At 39.7% G+C, this 26,671-nt stretch overlaps 2 long non-coding RNA genes across 2 annotated transcripts in view; one reads left to right on the plus strand and one right to left on the minus strand.

The window, feature by feature from the left end:
- LOC147758781 (uncharacterized) overlaps nt 1-26,671 on the minus strand; it is a 75,567-nt gene continuing 48,896 nt past the window's right edge. The window contains exons 3-5 of the long non-coding RNA XR_015318955.1: nt 19,163-19,281; nt 808-2,050; nt 1-721 (exon numbers count right to left, since the gene is read on the minus strand). This is a non-coding gene — a long non-coding RNA (uncharacterized LOC147758781). The remainder of the gene's footprint in view (nt 722-807; nt 2,051-19,162; nt 19,282-26,671) is intronic.
- Nucleotides 12,611-20,022, plus strand: LOC111243131 (uncharacterized). The gene is made up of 3 exons (XR_002670316.2): nt 12,611-12,869; nt 16,449-16,546; nt 19,865-20,022. It is a non-coding gene; the product is annotated as an uncharacterized LOC111243131 (long non-coding RNA).

Genomic DNA, 26,671 nt, shown 5'->3' on the forward strand with positions numbered 1-26,671 from the left:
GTGCCAGAGCACATACGAAATCTGCAAATTTATCACTAAGATTATTTGTAACTTTAACTTAGCTTCTCTCTGAAACAATACATGGCGGTCGCTGTTAATTTGCGTAAAAACAATAGACTAGGAAATCAATGGGCTCTAAGTTCGGTTCTAAGTCTCTCTTAAGGGAATAACGATTTTTTTTGCGTAGAGGACACTTCCTTTCAAGATGCATCGTTATTAAATAGATTAGAACTAACGCCTTATTTGCCATAACTTTGCAATATAATGCTACAGGAGGTAAGTTAGAGAATTGTCAAAAATCAGGCTTTATAGTACTCGCATGTTGTTGACAGTTAACCTTTAATTATCACAACTGCAGACCTGCTAGTTCTCTAATGCTATTAGGTTAGGTTTCTATTCTGTAAACACACCCTCTTCTAAACAGCAAGTGCATAGTTCTTCAAAATTAATTTCGAATTCACCCGATGATGGATTTCTTATTGCAAACTAATCTTCAGTCGTGGTTTTTACCGAATAGCTTTAAATTCACTTGCGGCTTATTTCTTCACTCATGTCCAGTACTGGACCCGGACTAAGTAGACCAAGCAACTGTTTTAAAATGAAGATTAAAAAAAAATAGAAAAGCTCTGAAAGAGATCTAGAAGCCTGTCCTTCGTCGTGTTTTGCAGCCGGTGATTTCTGAGTGTATCTGACCTTTTGGCAATGGTTGAGGCCTCCGCTCCTAAAATAGATTGAATAAAAGATCACAAAAGTCAGAGGCGATGAGAGTGTCAAAAAGCCTATTGTTTTTATGCTTAGTACAACTACCTGTTAAAAGGCGAAGGTCTCACGGCAGCCCATTACCTCCCAGTACCAGAATGTTACATTTTCTGTAATAACAGCTACAAGACGATCAATATATCAATGGATTTATTCATAAACTTTCCACAGATTCTCTATTAATCCAGGACAAAGCAGAGGGTCATTCAAGGAACAATGCGGATATACATACCATTTTGCGGATTCATTTTTACTCAACTTATCAAAAGTGTCGCATTTTATAATAAAAGATATAGCCAATACAGAAAATGTCGATATCAAAATAATATACAAGCTATATGGCGAACAAATTTCAACATTTCCTCTCACATAATAGAAAGTACAGCACGTTCTTCAAGCCAAAAAGTTGAACTGTGGGCTGTTTGAAGTCCGTAAAAAGTCTAGGCGAAGCTAACATGTTCAATTAAGGGGTGCTCGTCGTTTGCGTTCATGACCGAAGTCAGGGTAATTGTGTTGACTCATCTATTTATGTGTTACATAAGATATGCATCAGGGGGGCGAATTCGGCCGCAGAACGTGTCGCTATTCATGAATAGATATGGGAAATCACAATTTTCAACAGTTTCCAAATCATTCATTCTGTGTATTCGAACAATATTCGTAATAATAAAAGTAGTTAAAAAACACTTCTGTGTTTATCATGCGTTAAGGGGCTTCTAAGTCTTTTCGATGCTGATAATTCTGCCAAACTTCTGGTGGGTCATAGTGGGCAAAACGCTGCCGCAAGTAAAATCTGCGTTGAAAAGCCGCCTCAAAAACGACGTTTGGTCTTAAGCGAACCACTTGGATGTTCTGAGTCGAAAATTACCTCATGAGGTACGACCAGTTGAACTTCTCGAAAAATAGTTAACAAATTTTGATTGAATATTGGTACTTTTTTTTGTTCGTTTGATATATTCGTATATCGAAACATGCTAAGTTATCTCAGATTGTATCTTTAAACTGATGAATTTATCGATATTTTAAGCTGCTAATGTTCGTTCTAGTATTATAAGTAACTGTTAGTCAAATTGGAAATAGGGTTGTAAATTATCCATATGGGAGAACTACGATGGCTCATCATTGACAGTGACATCGCTTTACGGTTAGGAACATATCGTTGGTTTTGTTCAGTGAGCTGGACGATCATTTCCCGGGTCATACGTGGGATGTATTATATGGGGGTGAATTCTAGAGAAGCTTCCTTACTAGCATTATATCATCGTCAGCGCCATATAAATTAGTTAATTCCCTGCAAAAAACGCACATGATGAGCAGTCAATAATGAGTTCGGTTACGATATGATATTACTAAAGAAGCTTTCATCCATATGGTACGTGAATACGCCATATATAACTTGATACATGTTCGCAATAACCTTAGGCGATTCACGCGTTACCTTCGAAATGGTTCGGTCTCTGAATCCCTCTGGTTCCCTAATGCCATCGTGATTTGTATTATAAAAGAAAAAGATTGCGTTAGCAAATTTGACTCGTAGTCTAAGCTCTAACGTAGCTATATAAAATCTAACCTAAGCTAGAGATAGCCTGGTTCAATTTCTCTCTGATTAATTTCAATAGCCTGTCTAGAGTCAATGTTACCCTATATACGTTGTATACGTTTATTTATAATAGTAAAGTAGATTTATTGCTAAGCTCGTATAGGCGTCTTCAATTTATAGCGCATTTGTTTTCTCTATAAAATAAATAAATTTATGAAAATGTAACTAAAGCAATAGAGTCGTAGGTAAAATATGTAGCTGATGTCGCCTCAGGAAAGGTCGGCGCTGAAATACAAAGTCAATCTGTACAGCGAGTTTGTTGTTATAAAGAACGAGTTGATAGTTAGTGTAGTAAGCGTACGGCAGAGAATACGGTTTCAGAAGATGACGCAACGCAGGCGATAAATCGTGAAAATTATTTCTTGGAAATTCTACTTGTCTTTGTCATGTCCTTAAGTTTGTCCACCTTGTTTTCAAACTCTTAATTGCTTGCTTGTCGTAACTTGACGATACCTTCTGGGACTCGGTGTTCTGATTTATAACAACAACTTACCTGTGTACAATGATAATGAATACAGAAGACGCTATTGGACTATTGCGAAATAGCTTGCTTGGTCTCTACGACTGTTTCCATTCATGTCGTGCGATTGACTGACGCTAGAAATCACCTTGTAGTCAGAGAATACGTCCGTTCTTAATGGTGGACTGAGTCTCACAGATAGCATTAGAAAATCGAACTAAAAGCTTTTAGAAGCTGCCTGTCAATATTCTTTAGTCTTTAATTATACACGTTAGTCCGTCATGGGCATAGTCGACCATCAGTGATAATCAACTAGTAACTCGGAGGTCAACCAACAACCTATCTGTTCGGTCTCTTCGTGTACGTCTTTGTAAGCACGTCTTCCCATCCAAGCTAGCTGCTTACGTTAATAAATCTCTGAACTTGAAAATTCATCAAAATTAAATAATGTTTGCATTGGGTACTCACGGCTTAGAGAGCAGCATGTATTAACTCTAATAACAAAATCAAGCCCATTCCGACCTGTTGGCAAGGGCGTTAGGATGCTTGGTTTGCCACTCTTCGCATGAACCCTTAGGCCCGTCTTTCAAGCCTTACACGTTCAATTTCATTGGGCTGACCACGTCTCTTCAACTACATATCTAGAATAGCTTCCTTCTTAATATTCACAGTGTCAAGCTATCTAGAAACAATGTTTTGTCCTGTAACTTTTTTTTGCTGGTTAGCCATTCACGTTTATAGGGTATCGGCTTATCAATCATTCCATGTCTAGGGTCCTCATATTTGAAGCTAAAAGAGAGAATTAGGACTTATGCTTTATGGTGTTCGTCTCTAACGCTCAATCTCATACTGCATAATGTTTTCCTGGTCAATTAGAGAAACACTCGTTAGAGAAACAGTCGTCTGTGCGGCACAAGTAGAAGTAACGCGCGAAACGTCGACGCACAATTACCGCATTGTACCGGAATTAGACTCTTCAAGCAAATAAGGATTGGTTAGACATAGGGTTGTATTTTTACGCCAGGACTCGTTATCAGATGCTTATTTACTAATTAATGATAGCTTTTTCGGCTACGCCTACAATATTAAACACAATTTTTTTACAGTAATCATAGAAGAAATCACAGAAGCAAAACACCTCCCAAGCCTCTCCTCATAGAGCATAGGTTTGTTTATATATATGTTATATTCATATTAGATTTTAACTAGCTTCAACTTTGGTCGTCCTAAGTTATATCTGGTGAATTATTTAATAGATAATAACACTAGCAGTGGTAATAATAGTAAAGCAATAATGATCACAGAATTCTAACCTGTGTACGCTGTCCATGTCTCTTAAGTTTCAAAGCTTCCATCCAGGGTCACAAAAATCAAAGCTTAATATTATTGTTATTATTATTATTATCATCAAATTATATTACTCGAATATAGGCTTCAAAGCTCGATCGAAGAAGACTTGCTAACACACAAAACGCCAAAATCATCCTTGTATCGATAAAATTGGGAGTTAGATTGAAGACAACGGTCTTCAAGTTACTTGCAGTTTGTTGTTACTGCTAAAAAAAAAAAAAAAAAAAACTAAAATCTGCACTGCCAAACTCAATCAGATTAAAATTAGGAGACTTTCATAATACTGGAATTGGCCAAAAATGGAAAGAGTCTTTGATGACTAGCCAATACAAACAAAGTAAAATTGTAGTAGGTCATGATGAAAGTCGTCCTTGAAGGTTCGTTAAACGAGTCCCGATTCTTCGTAGAATATGTAGTTGAGAAAACAGGCCTCTACGAACATGGCTATTCCATTCGAAAGAATACTGAGTGTCGTATGACACGAATATGTAAACACTCGTACACGGATTTAACCTAGTAAATCTATTTGGTTAAAGTTAACATACTCCTACAGTATGTAGACATATTCATTCAACGACTGTCAACAAGAATCTAGCGTTTTCCTTTTAGCGTAGACAGTCCCATGCGTGATAGGCCCTACACTAACTTAAAAGGTCAGGATTTGTCGATTTTCCCATCCTGTAGATGTCACTTTTGGAAAGGGTCACTTGGCCCATTGTAGCTGTATGTATCGAGTCGGAAGCATTTTTTTTACGGGGAGAACGAAATTGCACCAATGTATGGACCATTTGAAAGGCTTTGTCCAATTTGCTGGATTAAAAGGCAGAATATTGATTTTTCAATTTGTTTTTATCCCTTAGTACAGGCTCATAACTCCGCCTTCTTCGACATAATTTAACCTGGATACTAAACAGGTTTCGGGTCTGTTAAATGGAAATTTTGTCTTCAACTTCTCCTTTACGGCGTCTGTACTGTCTAGTAGATTCGAAACAGAGGATAGTACAAATATAATTTTATATCCTGCATCGATCCCACACAGACGGAGGGCACTTGTTGCCGGCCGTGTATGTCAAATACCTACGCTTCCTTGTAAATAAATTTGCTCGGGCGACCTTGGCCAACGGCTGCCTTCAGAGTTTGAACAATATGTGCGAGAAAACTGACAGCGACCTTCAGGTGTAGGAATCTTACCTGCCGGCTTAACCTACTGCTCTTTATAGGCTTATGTTCTAGCGAATTGTGTCGTGTCCTTGATGTGTGCATTGCAAAATGCATTAAAAAAGTACAGAAAGACCCGATTCTTATCAAGCTTATTCAGTAATAATAGGGTAGCGAAGTATTATTTGGGTTTCGACGCTCGTAACTTCATAAGCATTTGCAACCGTTGGCAGTAACCAAAAGCTTCAAGTTAGATAGACACGGGTCTGCTGTAAATCACTAACTCCTTAACTATTCTAATTTATAATAGCCAAATATGTCCAAAAGGCAGTGCGAGCGCTTCAAGATCAAGATATACAGCTGGCGAAAATAGCTACAGGATTTCGTGTACTGCGATAAACGCGATTTTCAGAGGTGTGCAAGGTGAGACGACGCCTGGAGCTAACCCGATTGAAATATAAATATGTACAACTTCGCGCTCTTCCGTATCTAAAGGAGGTAACCATACTCGACGGTAGTCAAGCGTGTCCGACGTAATCGACCATCTGTACGAGAAACCTGATTGAGCAATTTGACCATAGGTCATGTGACGTTTTGATCAGGTGACGCATGGACCTTATTGTGGGAATGCAAAGGTCCAATAGAGAATATGAACCCTCTATTGGATCTCTGCATAGCTATTACCATACTAGACCATAGCTATTTCGCGTAACTTTTAAACTTTCAATCTTTATGATGACAATTCATGCGTATTTTAGGTCATAGAATCGTTATAAATCATTTGAAGCTATCCGTTATAAGTCTCATCCTTTTCACTAAAACTTTTTCGTCTACCAGTGAATTTACTTGTTTCCCGCTAAGCGAGCATTTCTCTATGCACTCTTATACGAAAGCTCTTCTCTCCTTTTGACTTGTCATTAGGACACGATTATGCATAGGAAATTCGGTAGGTTTGGAGCACCGCGAAGTCGTTCTTGGTAGCGTCAAGCACACGAACAATGTGACTATCAAACTAGTACATTTTACTATTACGCAAAGCTCTGCGTGGGAAAATATAGATTTCTGAAGTCAAGTGGGAATCAATGGATTTAATCTTTAGCTGGCTTCTCGTCACCCTGTGTACACTAGAAATAATCGCCGTAAGAGACAATATCATTCATTCTATACGGCAATGACAAATAATGCATACTGGCAGAAGAACGTTTTCCATCACTAGAATGCAATGTACGCAATACTCTGTACGTGCAGTACGGTACAATTAGGTACTTGTAATTGCATAGTGTCCGTTATACTTTGTGGTTACGTACTGTTCAGTCAATAGATGCAGTTGATTTACGATAGCTAATAGCATCCGTGCTCGTCTCCGTGACGTGATAATAGGTAACACAATGAAAATGACGAACGGCAAAACCGATTTGTCAACATTGGACTAGTGAGCCAACTTTGTACGCACGTGTACCATCGTATCTTGAAAAATCCAGTAAATCTAAATTTAATAACTTGTATTTGTTTTTTGAGCACGGCTAGAAAAGGCCGGTAGCCTTAATCGACATCAATTCACGCCACTTAAAGGGAATCTTGATAGTTCTGCATGACGAGAGTATTAAAGCTCATGTTGGCCCTGCACGATTATCCTAGTAATAAGAAATAATAGGGTGAAGAAATTGCTTACCGATTCACGCGGTTTTGCTGATCGCTTTGACAGCACCGCAACGCCTGGTTTGAGCAGTTTGGAAAGAAGTAGGTTGGCGAGCTCGGCTGGCCTTATCGTATCTGGCATCGAAACATTGCTTCAGGTCATGGAGAGGATATGACTTCTCTCATGCAGCAGACGTCATTCCGTAATGACTAGGCCTTACACAGGTTTTGCTTCGGCGCCGCGTTATGCTGCCAATGCGGCACATACGGTGTAATAATGATGAGTGTGCTCTTAGTAGGTAGGTGGGCACTTTGTTGTTCTATTACATATATATATATTATCATTGCCACCGAATTGTTTTTTTTATTTGGTGGTAACGGTCAGATTTGGCACAATTTTCCCGTGGCACATCCGAGGCAAAAAAGAAGATTTTGCTTTAAAGCAGCCCACATTTTTCATCGCAGTTACCCGAATCGAACGCACCGCTTTTCTTCACTTAGAAATATTGATAGGTGTGTGTGTGTGTCTCTCAAAGAGGATCTTGTAATGGAACTAATTGAGCCTATTGTTTCATTCGCAGTGAAGTGAGTACGTCATTTCGCACGAGGACAGCTCGTTCGTCGTCATTCTAGCGGACAGAAACCCAGCCGAAATCACAAATTCCTCAAGAGAAAGTGGGAAAGATCGTTACGCGTTTGATGCTTCTTTTGTTCTCCACAAAGGAAAACTCAGTATGAAAACATTAACCTTTTTTGTTCCGACCAGAAAAGGCTGTTACGTGACTTTCGTACGCCTATGGCTATTTAACAAGCGTTTTGGTCTATATTTGAACGGATTTCACAAAACATGCCACCTCGTAATAGACGTCTTCTACGAGAAAGACCACGCAAGCGCGAGGTCTCCAGAACTTTGCTCAGGAAAGCTAATATTGTCGTACCAATTCTTGATAGTCGTACGTGCGGGTTTTTGTAAAAGTTTGCTTCGCAAATTCACCTATTTCAACTTAATTTAGTTTGTCCAGGCAGAGTTGGGTTTGCATACATTTATGAAATAGGTAACCAATTAATCAGCGTTACGAATGTTAGCAACTCAGCAAGGGGAGTAAGATACAGTCGACGTAGTATTCTAGACTACCGAGCCTCTAACTGAAAAAATTAGCCGGGCTCGCCCAACGATGTATGGGCTCCACGCAAATGTTACCTTTCATATACCTAGTAAAATAGCCATTTTGAAACACACATTTTCCCTCCCTAACACCTCCATGCCGAAGAAAGGCTCTAGTACCACGGTGTTTAATAATACCACGATGTATGCAAGGATCACTTTTTCAATTATGAGCATCAAAAGTAAAACCTGGCGTACGCACAAGCTTTGGGGAAGGCCAAAATGCTGGTTCATATGGTTTTCAAGTTCAGAGAAAGGAATACCAGAGTCTGAAAACACGTGTTTCTTTTTTTTTTTATAAACTGGTACCATTTAAAAACACAACAAACGAAAAGTTAGTTTTGGATCACATATATATTGCATAGTACGTACTACGCTCGGCATAAATCTTGAATTGTTGCATGTAACGAGTACCGCTCTTAAAGTTGATGGTTCTTCGCTGCATTATCCAACTTCATATCACCCCGTGTCTGTGTGTATGTATGTTCCCCTCTCAATTGGTTAGGCAGTCGAAAGAGGACCCAACGCTCGGAAAATGCCCACTGGCCCATTATTGTTAATCAGTGAAAAATAATTATTAAAAGTGTTTGATTATTGAAGTTGGATGCAGTGAAGCCTTTTTAGGGATGCGCAGTTTCGAATCGGATTTTGTGTCTGGAGAAAATAGAAAATATACACTTTACTTCCACCTCCGAAAACTGAAGTAGAGCTTCTATTGCGGCTACGAAATACGCTACGTCGTTAGCTGGTTTCAAAAAGATTCGCGGTAAACCTGCGTCTCGAATGGTGTTGGACGTGAATACTGACAGGATCTTCTTTCCGATCGTCGATTGCAACGCGTGCGAAACGGGCATGGAGAAGATAGAAATACGCAACTAGAAGAGAAAGCAATACATATACGAAACTATCCAGGGCCAATTCCAATATGTCGGGTCCGTTTAATGACAGTGCTATGAAGTAAAATTCCTTCAATATTATAGAGAACGATACCTAAATCTGTAGCGAAAGTTTTGTCTAATACTTGAATTCGTCCTGTAATTTAAAGCCGATAAACAGTTATATTGAGTCCTATTACCTTAAACTTAGCTTATGGCTTTTAGATGAGAGCTTTATTTAAATATCTATTGTCGCGTTTCCATTATAAACTTTTACAATCGTACCTTCGAACCAAATTGTACGAATCTATACACGCGCTACGCGTGTAGCGTACGCGTACGACCTTGGCGCACTGATATAATGTTTCCTGAACTTCGAGCGAAGGCTCTCATGGGCCTTCAACCCTTTAGCGTTTCGTTAATTGTAATGTATTTATTTGAAACCATTAAACTCCACAGCAATAAGTATTTCAAGAGCCGGACATCACACGATGTACTAAAATCTGGTCCACAATGTAGACGAGCTAAGCTGATCATACTAGGGACCTTTTGATAGTAGTACCAGAAAGTTTGAAAATTCTAACAAAAATACATGGATGTCAATAAATCGCATGTCAAAGCTGTATAGCTTCCTTGCATAACAATCACCACAGATTTGTATAGGTGAAATGAACGATTGGAGCCATGTAGAATAACAGCACATACGTACTTAAGGCCAAATAACAAATTTAAGCCATTTCCTCTCTAAGACCATAGCTTCTGGAAAAGGAACTTTCATAAATTACCAATTTTTTGCTTCTCCCACAAAGTTTTGCTCGTTTTACGTAGTCGAACCCCTTAATTGTACAAATCGAGACGCATACAGTATTGATAATAACCAAAAAAAGGGATTAACTGATTTTTAGCAAATGTTTAGTAATACGGGTCAGTTCTAACACTGCCTGCCAGGTGCGGCTGCAGAGCAACCCTGTTCTGGAGGATGATCAGCTTTCAATATTAAATCAAACCTACTTCTGCTAAAATGGGCAATTATGTTTCTTTTTTGTCTTAAGTATCTCTAATAACCGACATCAAAACGGTTACGTCGGTTGCAATCTTAATATGGGACTCGCCGTGACAAGACGCACTGTAATCCTTTCAGGCGTAGTTTCATAGTGTTAAAGCAAAGGTCAGCTTGATCATCTAAATCGAATTCTATTTTTGTACAAAATTGAAGAAAAAAAAAGATAGATTGTGATTATTTTTGGCAGCTAAACCGGCGCGCTAAAAATACCACGAAGAAACATATACTAAAGAGAGATAGTTTTCGTGTCTGACAATGGAGAAAAGCGTTCTCGATGGCATACAGTATTTACAGACAGAGGACCTCCATTTAAAGTGTTATTACTATTGACGTCGGATGTACGTAACGTGTTTCGAATTAATACATACGTACATAAAGAATACGTGAAAAAGTCTATATTTGAAACCGACCGTATCCACGATTTGTCTTGTGCTGGGAGTTAGCAGTCTACAGCAATTTTTAAGTTAGGCCGTACTGGGCGTAAAATTCCTAACACTTTTACCACACAGAAGCAGGCCCATGGACTTGAATGGCCCAAGTGACGAAAAGAAAAATAAATACTGTCGTCAGAAGCACCTAGCTAGACATCGCCTGATAAGCCGATAATCTAGTGAACCAGGCAGGGGCTCTGTAGAGGTCACGGTGAGATAAAAATATGAAGCGTTAATGAAACTTTTTGAACCTGTGTCTTCCCACTAACAGCCTATCCATCTAAATCGGCTCTTAATGATAGGGTTCTCTTTATGTGAGAGACACTTTACTGCGGAAATCATAGACAATTAGTCATGTTACAGCGACACGTGTACTGATATTCCTGTGGACGCAAATCTTTTTTCTGCGTGTATGCTTCAACTATCACATTAGCACCGAGGCGTGACTAGTAATATTGGTATAGAAGCCCATTCATTCAGGTCACGGACCTTCGATAGATTTTATTAATCGAATATTATGGCTAGACGAAAGATCTGTTCTGCGCAGGAACAAATTATTAGGCACTCTAAAAATATACACTTTTTACCTAAGTAGTGAATCTTGTACTTCAAACACAAGGTAAACGTCGTGTTACTGAAAAGGGGCGATATGATGTGATAAGATGCTGTTATTTGTATTGTGCGATACATTCGTTCAAAAAACTAGAAAATTGCGTCTCCTTGTAGTACTACGATCGTAAGCACACAATCTATTGCTGTAACGGGGAAATTAAACATGATCATAGTTATTCAGATGATTTTCCTCAAACGGGCACCTATATTTCTGCGGTTCCTATCTTCCATATGATTTCCGCCTTACGTACATATCGTCTTCTATTGTAACACAAGACTGCCGTTAGCAACACGAACGGTCTCTTCCTTGCAACTCTGGATATATTGTGTCACAACATCTGTCACACGCTCTGATCCCAAACGGCATCTATAAACTGCTGCGAGTGATATTTCTGCTGAATGCACCGTTCCAAATAGTCAAAACCAATTACTCTGGATTTTAGCACCTGTGTCTGCCAGATGCCCACCCGTGACTTCTGTTTCGCTAAGTTTATGCGAATGCTTTTAAATTGACCTCCCTAGGACTAGTAATAGCCGGTCGCCGATAGGATACTGTAAAAATGTTGATGTTAACCAACTGCATGTACGGTCACTACGTGATCGCTTGTACTAACCTAAACGAAAGGCGTTTGATGTATCAGAATATATGTCAGATGTACATACGAAGTACGCCATTTGTAGGCTGGTTTTGCGCAATTTATGCGAGCCACAATGCTTTCAGATGCGTTTCAGTTCCACGGCCCGTCAACGAAAGTCTTTCTCGCTCGAACATCTACTTTATTCTTCGGCATAGGATGATATTGATTATGTATTGTCGCCACGTAACAGAGACGATCGTGTTTACGATAGTTACAAAGGGTTTCTTCTTTAATAATACCCTATTATATTTGTCGGGCTGCCCACGCTTAATATAGCTGACTTGAATGAAGCACGATAACTGACACCCTGAGAGCTCCGTCAAAGTTGATTTCAGTTCTATAATGGAAAGCTTTACTTAACCCAGATACAACGATTCGTTACCGTATTAAACGGAATGGTGCACATTATATAAAGTATATATATGCAATATTTTTCTTTTTAAAGCGGAGTTAATTCGAGCCATAAACTTCGAGGCCTTCGAAAACAATCTTATGGATCTTTTGTCGGTCAGTCAGTTCTACGTAAAGTAAAAACTCTACATGAGCAAATTAAGTTTATCGGTTTCAGAATTCATGCCCGTTGGGCGTTCGTGTAGCTAATAGTTATTGAAGCTCTCCTAATTCAATGAAGATGACTACCCCAAACGTCATGAATAGGCTATGAAACCGCTATCGGACAATATCATGCATACATGCGTTATATGAGGTTCTGATGTAAAAATGAAAGGTCACCGTTCCTCTTGAATGCTTTTTTGCGAGTCATGTTCCATTTCTATATAGATAGATACGTATTTAAAAATGCGCGCGCCGAAAATATTCGAAGATTAAGCAAATTTAACACCAAGTTTGATTGTCGTTACTTCGAAGAGGTAAACACATGTTAGTTGAAGTAGTATCCTTCATTACCGGCAATTTTCGTTTCTGTTTCTGCTAGCTTATGTATCTTGTCAAGTCAAAAAAAAACTCAGTGCTGGGAAGCAATCCATTCACTCACCGACTTCGGCCTCTATTCTGAAATATTGATCTTCCTAGCTATGCCACATTGACCAAAACAGCAAGTGATAATCAAGTGAGCGATGCTGGGGATTGTACGCGAGGTGAGAAAAGGTGCCCAGTAAAGGTCTGTTGACGCTGGATGATTCATCGAAGCAGTATGCGGTATAGCGTTATTATACAAACATATAACTGCCTTACCCTTTACCAGTCTAAAACCTCTTAATTAGTTATGTCAATCTCGCAGCTTACACTAATAAGTTGACTTGCATAACAGCTTCCTCTAGTCCATCGCAGATGTTCGACAAGTTTTACGTTATATTACTTCTTTCTCACCCAACTGGGTGCAGAAGTGCAGCTTTTAACCATTGATATTTTTCCGTCGTATCAAAGTAAAAGAACCTAGCAATTCTGGCGTGCGTTCAAGGGTGTTGTAAAAGATAATTTTTTCGTCTTCGGTAGTTTTCGTCTTGTGTGGAGATGGCTTGCTTTTCTGTTGTGCAAGCACCGAAAACCATATTGCCAGGCGGTTTCTTATCTTTACTGGGTTTATGGAAAAACACTTTTTACTTCATGCAAACGAATGGCAACAGTCGTCCAGGTCACTCTTCTCGTGTCAACCGCGCCGTTCTGCTTAAGGGGTGCCTCCAGTTCGCTGCCGCTTGCTGTTCCTAAAAAGCCGTCTAAAATATGGTACGTCGTTCAAGTCAAAAGCCCTAGCTCTGAAACGACTAAACCAAAACTGGCAAATGGTAATACGTTTGTCGTCGACTTTGCAAACAATTATTTCTGTCTTCCTGTCAGCGCTTTTTTTTTCGCATGAAAACAGTGAAGGAGACAAAATGTCAGATACGCATCTTTTCCAGTTCCATGACTATACGCACGAAATCACCACTCCTAACGATAATCGCTCAACGAAAGCAAGAGGATACACGTCCCTCAGGAAAAACAGAAATCATTCTGGGACCCTAAGAAGTTTCAGCTAGACATGATCAATCGACCCGAGGCCTAGCGCCGTTCGTCGGCTCCAACGGCCGCAAACATTTACTCAACCTAATAAATAGATATTTTTGGACTTCACCAGGTTCGTACACCTCTAGGTTACGTTGTCAAGTTTGAATGAAGGACGCTGGTCTGATCTCGATCCGTTCTATTGTGGCGCAGTGTTCAAGATAACAGCAGCCGTTACAAAGATTGGTTTAGGAATCGAGGACTCCAGAATATTATAAGGGCATTAGGGAGCTGCGAGAGAAGGCGCACGTGCGGCGGAGAACGGTGCACAGTGTTCGAAGCGCCATTGTGACAACGGGACGATAACTACCAGGACGAGCTTCACGCGCACCCCTGATATTGTGTTTGATGGCGTATGGCATTTGGTACTAACTGTCGCGCAGTTTGACAGTAAGCATATGTATATATATGCATATGTTGAGTGTGTTTGATAATTTCAAATAAGTCGCACCACTAGCGGATGATATTTAATACATATTTACATCGGTTCTTTGGCTATCCGCGACTACTGATTGATTGTGTACCATCAGATAATAGGCATCAGGCAACGATATCGTTAAGAACTAAAAACAAACGCTCAACGACTACATTTCTCTTTCTCGAAGGCAAGAATCCTAATAGAATCCATCGAGAATTGCTTAAATACTGGCGCAGGAAACCTTCCGCGAGACCACAAGGTGTTACTAATGCTATTACTTTAGCTTCTCAAACGAGTTGCTGTGATTACAAAAGCTTCTCGTCCACGGCGATAATATAGATACCTGTTGTTGAGCAAATTATTTTAAGAATACTGTAGACGGGTTCTCGTTTTGTCCTAGACCCAGTTCACGAAAACGCGATTTTTTTTATAGTTTTATTATGGTACTTCTAGGTGTTCTATATTGAGCCAATAAGGGGAAAACGATTGATGCTCTGTTTTGTTGAAAAGTTTCCGCGATCACAACAACTTGCTATCCCGTTTGAGGTCCCCTGTGGTCACTTGCTTTTTGTGGTCTTCAACCTGCCAGTGTTCGGTCTCTCGGTGCCCAACGCCCCCTTTTTCGCAGTATTCTTACTACTATTCGATCAATCCTATTAGGGCTCACACCCTCGAAAAAAATGGCGCGTTTATTTTCAGCACTAAACAATATACGTTCCGATTCATTACTTTCCCATGGAAGTCGATCCTGCAATTCCGGAATTTGTCCTGATTGGCTCTAAATTGATTTATTGGAAGCCAAAGATAACATGATTGGCAAATAAGAGGAATAAAGATATAAGCTCTATCCTTATTTAGTGTGTCTACTGTGCTTTGGTTTGAATTATTGCCATAAACCAGCTCACTAAAAATGGTCAGCATAAACGGTTTACGCTAGCCCTTGAAAAATTAGCTGATTTTCTACTCGATTGAGAGATGTGCCGATTTTTTTGTTGTCGTGCTGTCGCAATAGCATTACTTTATAATAATAAAATAAATAAGAATAAGCTTAAAGTATCAGCTTTTAAGTGAGGACCTTACAAGATTTCTGTGGCAGGCCAGGTAGAGATTTACAAACTACTTGTAATATACAAGTTGGCGTCAAAGACGGTTCTTTGAACTTGCGGTCGATATCGCGCCAATCAATTTCGTTAAAAATATATAACCGTTTATAACTTGTAGACGATTATTAGCTCAATTTAAGAAACTTGCAATTCTCGTAATTTACTTTAACTCACTATCGTTAGGTTTCTGAAGACGTCCATAGGCTGTTGATTGGGTTGTTGACCAACGCCACTCCAAGGGATACTTTCATTTCGCGGCTAATAAGATGTTGTTTCCACGTCTCATGTGGCCATTCTAATGCATCGCGACCTCAGTTTCTAGGGACTTGTTTGACGTCTCGCTAATAAAACTGAGGTAGGAGTGGTCGCTGTGGGCCACATAGCTGAACAGGATTCCTCTCGGGAACTGGAGCATTCGTCCTGAATTCCCAACACCCAACTGGTGTTTTGCTTGGCCTTGACGGTATATATATATATATATATATCATATATACATATGATATCGTAAAGGATTGAGGAATTATAAACCGTTGCTAAGAAAACTGCCAATAGTTAATTGCCTCCGGTAGCCATAAAAGCGTTTTATATTTTTAGCGTAAATAGATATTTTCAAGCATGCAAAATGTTTTCTTCTTCCAGTATGTTAAGTATGTAGGCCAAAAATGGAAAAATCGTTAGAGCTTCTTTGGGGACAGTAGACACGTGTATACGTACGAACTGTTACTGGCTCAAAAACGCAAGATAAAATAACTGCGGATGTACCTGGGAACGTGAGCCTACATAGCCTGCTAGTATGTAGATAAATACAATAATAATACTACAAGTTAAATTCATTCACAGAGTTGACACATATCTAATAAGAAGGCACGTTTAATGAACTTCAAATCGCACTTACTCACTCAAATGGGTTTAGCATTCGACCCGACTGAAAAACTGCGTCAAGCCGGCGACAATTGACGCGTTGTCTTGTGTATGTCGGCGACGCGCAAACGAAATCTGGATCGGCAGTCCGAGCTACTCGATTAATAGAAACGTCAAATAGGATAATGCTTATCAAGTATAAATAAACTAAATTATCTATGTATTGTCTAAAATATCTATGTATGTAAAATGTACGCATTGTCAAAAGCACACCCGCATTACAAACCTCAAGCCCTAATCTGACCTACTTCAGGTGCCCGATGCCCATGCTCAGCGTCTCGTCGGTATCCACTGAAGCAACAGTTGCCGTGATCCGATTCTGTTATCTCGACAAACTGCACATGAAATAAGGTATCTGCAAAACACAGCGGCTTAACTTGCGCGTGTATATGTACTACATATATATATGAACATGAATACCTTTCAAAATTCGAATAAATTAGAACAGTACGTTAACTTTAGATGAAGTTCTAAAATTCAGACAACTTAATACGATCCCCGTTGCAGTGGCAAACTTCTTTTTCTCGTTCTCCTTTCTACTCCGCCAATAAAAACTGTGGTTGTTTCTGCGCGCACGAAACATATAACACGGTTCCCATACATTTTGACAAATTGCACCAGAGTGATCATTCCGTTTTAAATATACCCGCATGTGTACGTACATGATTTGGTTCTTACCATGGCTCTTAATGCAAGTTCGTACTTAGTTTTTGTAGCCCTATTATCTAAAATTGATTTGTACCTTAGCACAGGCAGTATTGACCTACTTTAACGCTAAACCGTCGTTAGCGGTAGATTTGACGATTTGTCATTTTTTTAGTTGACAAATATAAAGGTTGTTACATTTTAACTTTAATTCTAATTGTAACAACGTCATTTGGTCGGGTATGATTGGAAGAGCAACGACGTTATATAATACTACTAAATGTAGGGAAAAATCCGTCAGCCTTTACCTTCTCACAAAATAGTCCAGGGAACTTCAAGTTTTAAGTCTAATTCCTATTCAGTGCTTCCGATCTTCCTTACAGCCACAGTCTAACGGGCATTGCGACAGTCGCAATATTTGCTTTACACAATACATTTGGCAAAATATACACCATGGCATATACACTATAGCTGAGAGGTACTGCCAAGTGGGTCTGCATTCATATTATAGCTTATGTCGTATGTATGACTATGATTGTTACACATTAGGCGTAACTTATGATGGACATCGAAATTTGCTAGCGAACTTCAAAGTATATGCATGGTTTTACTTACGTAGTTGCTACCGCACGAAATTGCAAGCAACTGGTCTATCACCATACCTTCCTTTTTAAATATAAAAAAGCTGACCGCTTAAATGTTCCGAGATTGCGCACACCCTTAGCGGAATGATAAGATCGTCAGCTATTGTGCTCTACCGTCGTCAGGCGTATTCTAATGCACATCTTTAGATATTGTTACAATATTATCACAGTAAAATCATTTATTCTGTAGTACTGCGAGTATCCAAAGAGGTCGATGAGGACAGATTGCGAAAATAACTAATGAACAGATCAGTCCATACAAAATGATGTCAAAGGCTGGCTTTTCCTCCTCTATATTTCATCACCTTGCCTTATATACTCAGTAGAATACCATATGCGCAGACGGTCAGTCTCATCAAAGCCGATGTTTCATAGTTCAGTATCCTATTAATAGCGATGTCAGCATAATGACAATGTTAAAAATCTTCAAAAAAAACTGAGTAAAACCACACCGTAAATTTAACTAAAACCTATTCGACTGGCGCCAGCTTTCCTAATAGTAAATAACACAAAAACCTGGAAATATGCTCCATTAGTAACGTAAGGAAAACGATTCGCAACTCAGTGTTCGACATCACCAGCGCTCCCGCCTTGAGACAAAATGGCCTGAAGGGCCAATAGGCCAAGAGGATCTTTTCATCACTAGCAAAAATTGTGGTATATTTATGTGTCATTAATGCAAGCCAGTCAACGTCGGCGGAGGTTCGAAATGTCCCTAAGAGAAGTTTATCGGAGCTCTGCCTAACTCATAGATAACTTAGACTTGTTTTGCGTAAACAATCAACGTAATTTCAATTGGACCACTGAAACCCTAGCTGGAAAAGTATATGTATCTACCGGGTTGTTACTTATCTTCATGTCGAAAATAGACTTGGCCTGACAAAAGTGAAGTAAGGTTGTGAATCGATTTTTTCAGCATATCCTGTTTGATTTCCGCGGCTATGTGAGGCACCCTTTCACATTTGCTATGCACACAATCTTCGTGCTGAGTAAAACAACACCTTAACTGTGTGTTAATTAGAAACTACTCCAGGTTGTTGATCAGGTCACAACTCCCATTGTACGGAAAACATTGTACGGATCATTGGAGCGGTTATATCAAAGTGTTTATACCTAGATACGAAATGTATAACCTGCATTCCCAATGACGAAGTTTAGCCCGGTTCACGTTTCATACGACCCCATTTTTATTGACAACGATGGTAAAGCTTTTGAAGTGCTGATGATGGATATTTGCTTAGACGGCTGAACGAAGCGGCGTAATATAGCGCCCTCTAGCGATTGTTATCCTCAAATGAAATCATGTGTCCACCAATACACGTTTGTACAAAGCCAGCGATTACGTCGATAGTAGAAGTTCGGGGCACCTTTTTCTCTTATAGATGCATTACTATGGTTGTGTACGTTGTACATCGACGCCTCGAAGCTTAAGTATAAAAAAGAAGATGTACTTTTCTTGTTTTAGGCCTGCTGGCGTGGCTGAATAACCAGCTCAAGTTCTAAAGCTAGCACATATGCGAGCCATGTAAAGCACGTTAGAAGTAACATAAATATATGTTTTATAAGCAGAGTATTGTGCACATTTTGGTGGTAAGACATTTATGCATGACAGAGACTTCCAATAGTCATATTCCTACTATTAACTGCTGCTTAAAATGATTGGTCATTTTCTCCTCACCGAACAAATGCCGCACGTTTCATGACGAAACCTGATGGCTGGCTCTACGCATAGTGTTGCAGTTGTTGTACGTCGCGATTGTGTTGGATGCACCAGCTGGTTATCATTTGGATAAGGACCTGTGAAAATGATGATATGTAGACCACCAGTAAGAAAATTAAAAGAAAGGACAACGCAAGGAAATAAGGTTCTAAACAATTTGGTCCGACCGATAGAGGAAATTTCTCACAACGACGAAATCTGTCAACTTGAAACGGCTTAACTGAGTATTTTTATTATAAATACATGTTGTCCCGAATCGCACCGACGTTTGACATAGATATAAAGAGCAACATTTTCGACATCTTAATAGCAAGCACGGATTCTAGGCCAATTGGCGCGTCTTTCACTCATTCTTGATTTCAACATTTAACGCTTTCGCCATTAATCAATGTTTCACCTTGGATAAAGTAACGCTAATTTCAAAAATGACAATAGCACACTAGAATTTTTTTTTAAAAAAAACACATACACACAGCAATAGACGGGGCCAACTAAGCTGCTTAAAAAGTACGACTCAGAGTATCGTGGCTGGCTGGAACAGAAGTTATAAAAAGCTTGTTGCGATTTTCATCCCAATAGAAAAGAGTGCTACTTGAACGACAAGCAAATCGATATAAAAAGCGACAAACTGAATCAGCGCTCCTACTTTTTTTCTCTAAGGACGCTAAGAGGGGCATGAACGAAACACTACAACTCATTTAGTGACAATGACGATGCATCAAGGCAGGATCTCTAGACCAGGACAAAATTACAAAGAATAACAGCATTTTCTAATCTGCATTAGCCCAGCCGATCGCCAGCCTCTTGGGTTATGGGAAATCGATCTGGACCTGAGTGAGACAAGTCTTAGCTTTTCACGGTTGCAACCCACTTTCAATGGACTCTGCTCAACCATATGGACCGTTACTATCACTAATTCACCACGGCTTTAGATTTCGGGTAGATCCACAGCGGTTTCCACCGTTGGGGCCCAACCATATCGGTTCGATATCGCCAGCCAGCATTCGCTCCACAGACCCTCGCCAAGACGATCTCACAGAATCAGATTTACAACAGGCACAAATACTTCAATATGGCTCAATCAGAGATGTGATTAGCGACATCAGAATCGAACGAGCCTATCGAATGGCGATAGAGAAGGCCCTTAGGCATAATCTACGAAGCTATAGTCCCGAAATACCTGAATGCGCCGTATGCCTTTTGAACTGTGCCCGTTGTCGTTGGTAACTAAGTAACGAGAATGCTAAATGGTGGTCGATGGGGCAAAAATACATATAAAAAATAGCACACGAACGACTCGCAAGCTCATAGCACAAAATTTTGTTTCATGTGTTTTGAGAACGTAATGCTGGTTGGTTACGTATCAACATATCACACTTTAAATTAACTCATGATCCACCTCTAATCCTAGGTGCTCAACAGCAAAATTTGAGTTTATAATAAAATTAAGGTCGAAGTAATAACTTCTTATAGACTTATAGTCTTATAGACTAATCAGTAAAGCTTGTCAGATGGTCTGCACGCAGTCCTTATCACTATCTCATCACAACTACTGCCCCCTGAAATATGCTCAGTCGATTGCAAAACGAATCACAATATGGCGATCAGCTGAGCTCCGTCATGCCATTACCTCTCATCGCTTCTATGCTAAAACGCACACCATCCACTTTAGCAAAGCTCAATTTTGCTCCCGTTTCTTTTCCGGTACTCCAGAGGTGATGTCGGCTTTGGAGATTCTAGCGCCTAGTATTCGCTTAGATCTTCCGCGGGCAGCGACGCATGAAAAATCTCGTATTTTTCGATCACTTGAGATGATGTGTTTCTAACACCGTATCACTCGAACTAGTCAGGTAATCTATATTGTTTTTTTTTTTTCGGTATCATTAAGTGGGTATCAGTCATCGACAATTTATACAACGGCACAACATATGTATGCATGTTGAGTTGATATACATACGGGTGACCGTCATAATAGAAGGCACTTGCTAACGGCAAGAGTACAGGTCAAGGACGAAGGTCAATTAAAAGCCACACCGCAGTTGATTGGAACAAACTATCTGGCTCCATTCTTTTCATCTCTGGTAAGCAAAAGTAAAAAGCAAGTTTCTTCTGCGATCGATAGTTGCGTCTTTTTTGCTGAAAAATGTAGTGGATAATGGTTTCGGTTGCTGAACGCATATACTATCATTAAATCTAACGTAAAAATCTTAATATTGTCTGCACGCCTCTGCGTTAAAGAAGGGGACTCACTGGTTTTTATCTGTAAAGCGATGAAGCGTTTATCAGTTGAGTTGGCTTTAGGCATGCAGATTACACCTTGCTAATTTTACAATTTACCGGCAGGCGCCAAACGAATGGCTGGTCCCAGTTGGCTCAAAAAAACACCGAAAATAACGAAATAGCTTGACGTATGTTACAGAAACATTTGCTAGCAAAAAGCTAAAAGAGCATTAATAAAACCTAATAATAGAGCTGACAAAATAATAAAAATTCGATAGGTATGTTTTGAGCATCAAAGACTGCATCAAGGAAAGTAGTCTGGCAGGGCCACACTCATACCTCATACACAATCTAGCACTGTCAACCGATGACGCTTGACGCAATAGATGACGCTTCCTGCCTTTAGCCGACGGCAGGCCACATAAAGTTGAAGGGTGTTTTCAATGTCAACAAATCCTGCCGTTTACCCAATCAACATTTATCAGACACTGAAGTGACTCTTACACATACACGCTTACACCTCGTTTGCGCCTTCAGCACCACGATTCGTCCCTTTTCCGCCTTTTCTACAATTAGCTATATATCAATCATGTTTATATAGAACTAGAGAGCATGGCTAATTCAGCCTTTCTCACGCAAGTGCCTGAATGACGATAACTTAAACTAAAGGTTTTTGGTGTTTTCATACAATTCGACAAGTTCGCTTTGGTTGCCTCAGTATGCCACAATTTAACCCCTTATGTAGCGCTCGCGCTGGTTGACGTTGACTGTAAGAACTGCGAAGCTGAAGTTTCTTGACAGAGTTCAAATCTCAGTCGGTTGCATCGCGGCTGCGTACGTAAACAAATAGTTCATCGTCGGTTCACTGCTTTACATAATAGAGTGTCATTAGTACCCCCTTCGGGTCCTTGCCCCTCGAGCAAAGGGTAAACAAGCAGAAGGCTGAGCCTGACTCCCCCATATTGAGAAAACTCAAGCCATGCTCAACGTTGTGGCAGTAAGTAGATCATATTGGCCTTGAGAGGCAACAGTCGTTACATCGTGATGGAGTGCTATCGATGTTGACGATGCAGAAACTATCGCAATTGATTTTTCATTCAAGTCTGTAGATAACCGGATAGCAAGGCCGGGCATGCTAATGAATTATGCCTTGTGACTGTGCCACTGACATGCGCACACGTACGAGATCATGGAGTATCGGCGAAACAGATAAAAAAATTTACTGACGTGCGGAAGTGTTCATCTATATACGTGCTCTGATGCTTTTAAGAGATTTTTTTAAGTGCAATAAATCTCACCGTCGGAGAAATGTCTAACAGCAGAGCCGTCTCAGCATCGTTCAGTTAGGCGAACTCAGGCAAGAAATACATGCCCCAGTGAAAATACAGTGGCAATGTGCTTAGCTATTACAACATAAAGCTAAGAAAAGAAACATATTGATGTGCAAAACAGAGAGAGAGAGAGAGAGAGAGAGAGGGGGGGGGAGAGACGACATTTTCGTCGTCTTTTTGAATTTTTTGTGAAAGTGGAACGCCACCAAGTTGACACCGTAAGAAGGACGCAGATGTTGAGAATTTACAATAAATGTACGCCACGTGATGCACGTGTTGATATACGACGATGCGTGCTTAGTTCACGCGTGGGTTGCGCCATTTGGGGACCCTACTGCAGAGCTGAATTTATTCATTAGTACATCAGGCAGGCTTGTATACGCATGCAAAAAGGAAAGCCGACCCGCCACCGGAACACGGGAGTGCTCGACCCATTATCCGTTGTACCAGATGTACTTAAAAGAAAGGAAATAATGGAGATATTAGTAGACTCTTTTACTATCTGTGGCTTATGCGTTGTAGTAATAAGCCTTTTTTTTTATTTTATAAAAATAGACACAACAATATGGCATGGATGTCAATCAATATTTCAGAATCCTCGGTCGACAATCGACCAAAAAAATAGAAAAAACGATCGACGTTAATAAATTAAATGATATTCTATATTTCTATAAATGCTCAATTGATTTTATGTACAATTAAATTTGTTGCACTAAAAACTAAATAATAACTATTGGTGGATAGAAAGAAACGTTCAGTCTGTTGATTAGTTCAGAGAAAGGGTGGCACCGTTCAGGATGTCGGCACGGCGAATCCGATGTCTGACTGAGTCTAAAAGTACTAAGGATTAGGAACCGCTGGAGCGGGCCCTGTGACTTCGATACGTCTCATAAAAATGAAGAGCGAATCCGTAGCCTGATAGTTGTAGTAAGTTTTTTTTTGCATTTAATAGCCACTGCTGAGTGTTTGATTTGTGTAAGTGGATATAACTTATTTTACAAGCTGTACTCTCAATATATATATATATTGAAGTAGAATTTACAATGGTCGCCTGTTTTGTTGATTTGCTATACCTCGCAGCTTTAGATGAATCAATCTTTGCATCGTGATACTGGCCTGTATGGCGTGTGGTATGTTCCTAACAGTATAACTCGGTTCGCGAGTCATTTTACGTCATTATCGTATCAACTAGAACAAGAAGAAAGCGATTCCTCGCTTTGATAGGAGTAACGAAAGTTCTGTTTCGTAATAGATTCCCCGTCCTGCCATCTAAATAGGAACACACACACTTGAGAGCTTTCTTTGCTTCTCACAAGATCATGATTTTTTTGCAATGGCTTATAAAAGAAATAGTCCGATGATTACTAGCGGCTGATTTCACCAAAGAAACACCATGTTGTTGAATAATTTACCCTCCAAACGGCATGCTGTCCTCTTTCCCTTTTGCTTAATCTAATTCTAATCCCGCCTACTTGCTATTAGTTAAAACCATGTATGTTTACATGTGGCTAACATGGGCATACGTTTTTTCAAGACTGAGTTTCCTGCTCATATCAGCGAGGCGTCATCTTCCCTAGCATATTATTAGTGTAACTATTAGTAACGGCTAGAGGTCACGTACATGCAAATGCTTTTTGCACCCCGTTTGCCATTGTAATTTAACTGTTAACTGCTACTTCCTTGTTTTTAAAAGTATTGAAATATTCATGTTCAGCTACCTTCCCACATTAAGCTTTACCTTCCTGGACCAAATAGCCTGTACAAGACAGACCGGAGACGTTTTCCAATGAAAATAAGTGTGCCTCGACGATAGAAAAACGTTGTTCCAGCAGAGAATAAGAGTCAATCAGGCCATGGTACTTCTCAAAGGAACCGAAACTTACTTCGAGTAGTGGGCAACTTGGCGTTGCTGCATACTGAGATCGTACGCATTCGAGTTAGTTTTAATAAGTAAGACCGAGGCATATATTGAGTTAAGCTTCGCTAGGTGTGCCTGTCGATGGGCGGGCTTGATCTGGGTTTTTTGTCTAGCTCGGTCGGATCAGCTTCCCGTAAATGAACCAACGATGTGATCACCTACTGAGCTTAGGAAACACATGAGACTGTTTAGGTTTAAAACTGGGAGTAGATACACATCGATCAATGCTAGGGGCCGGCCTTTGAGAGACTGCTTAACGGCACTAAGGCCATACAACCCAAAACATTTATCTAGACCCATCCGCTACCATGTGATTCAGTTCATGTGTGAGTTTGCGCTTATTGGGTGAAGCTTCTTCAATTTGCATTTGATCTGCTATTAGGTGAATGTATTAATGCCTCGGACATCAGAGCCTTCATATAAAGATCATGCAATACTTTCAAATGCTCTCTACCCGACCAGCAGCTGCTCTGAAAAATAGTCAGGACTAGCCATAAAACATCATTTAATTGACTGGAATGAGTTATCTTGACCATCCGTTTGGGGTGTGCGATTGTTAATCCTAAATCAAGACTCCAACGGTGTGTTAATGGTGTTCCACGGAAAGATCCAGTTGACCTGGGCAATCAAAACTGCCATTAATCTTTACTTAAGCCAATCGAAAAATAAGTCGTCTGTGGCGACGGCGATAAAGATGCTTGTAACTTCACAAAGTTCCTTAAGCTCAAAAAAGATGAGGGCTCGTTGAGTCAGCTCAACGTCATTTACTAACTAAACGAACAACTTCAATAAATAATGAACCGCTTTTAATAGATGGTAATTAGATGAAATAAATCTTCAGAAAACATCAGTGGACATGCTGTTGAAAATGAGGTGCTCGGTAACAAATATGAAATCACTTACTATTAGAATTATTGTTAGAAACTATAATCATAGCCGATTTACGACAGGACGTGTTATTATCTCAACTCATGACATGTCTTTTTCTGAGATAAAAATGCCACCTCATGGGGAACTACGTGAATAATAGCTGCCTAGATATGGAATCGAGCGCACGCAGGGTTAGCTGGTAGAAGCTTTGTAGCACCTTAGACCAAGATTAGGCCAAGTTTCTCGTCTACATTGTTCAACTTAGATTATACGGCACGTATGGTTAGATAGCGGACGTAAGTTACAATTGAATAGAGCTAAAAAAGAGTTCATTTAGACGGTGTATATATATATTCATACTTCAGAGTCACTGTATCATTTTAACAGGTCTTAAGATAAAAGACAATCAAATAGAAAAATGTAAGTTTTTCTCTAGGTGTATGTTGTGATAAAATGATCTTAAGAACAGCATGTTCGCTTGATTGGAATAATTATACGAATCAGGTTCGGTATGAAGTCTAAAACAGAACTAGTCAAGTTCCATTTTAAAATTATATCTAACTTTGAGTATGTACAGGTTGTGATGACACCATCTAGATAACAATGACTGATGGAAAATTTGCGTGTTCTGGAAAATATTATACTTATCTGTGTATCGTAAGTGTATGTAACTTTCGGCGTAAGTGTATGTATATACACTTACGCCGAAACATACATGATAATCTGATGTTTTGAGTGTGAAATTTCACCCCATGACCGTGTCGCGAGCGGACAAATGCTGTGTCAAGGTTATTTTTTGGAGCTCCTTCAAAAACAGAGCTCAACAGTTGACGTTGCGGATAGCATCTATGCGTAACTGGGCTTTTAGACTACTCCAGATGGCAATGAATATCATGTGACTGCAGTGGTTCACTATAGGTAACACCTGCAAAAGTTACTTTTATTTGTTTTTAGAGGTACCAACCAGATATTCCGCCAACAATTTGAATTAAACTTTCAGCTTTACAGATTGCTTTGCTTGCGCACTTAAAAGCTGTTCATTTGTTGATGCTTATCTATGGACGGTTGTAGTCATTGATATAGAACAGGCTGTTTTACATGTGGTTAAGAAAGGGGACACATTACCCC

This window comes from Varroa destructor, unplaced genomic scaffold (assembly GCF_002443255.2).
Source record: "Varroa destructor unplaced genomic scaffold, Vdes_3.0 BEIS01000001.1, whole genome shotgun sequence".
In the NCBI taxonomy this organism is placed as follows: domain Eukaryota; kingdom Metazoa; phylum Arthropoda; class Arachnida; order Mesostigmata; family Varroidae; genus Varroa; species Varroa destructor.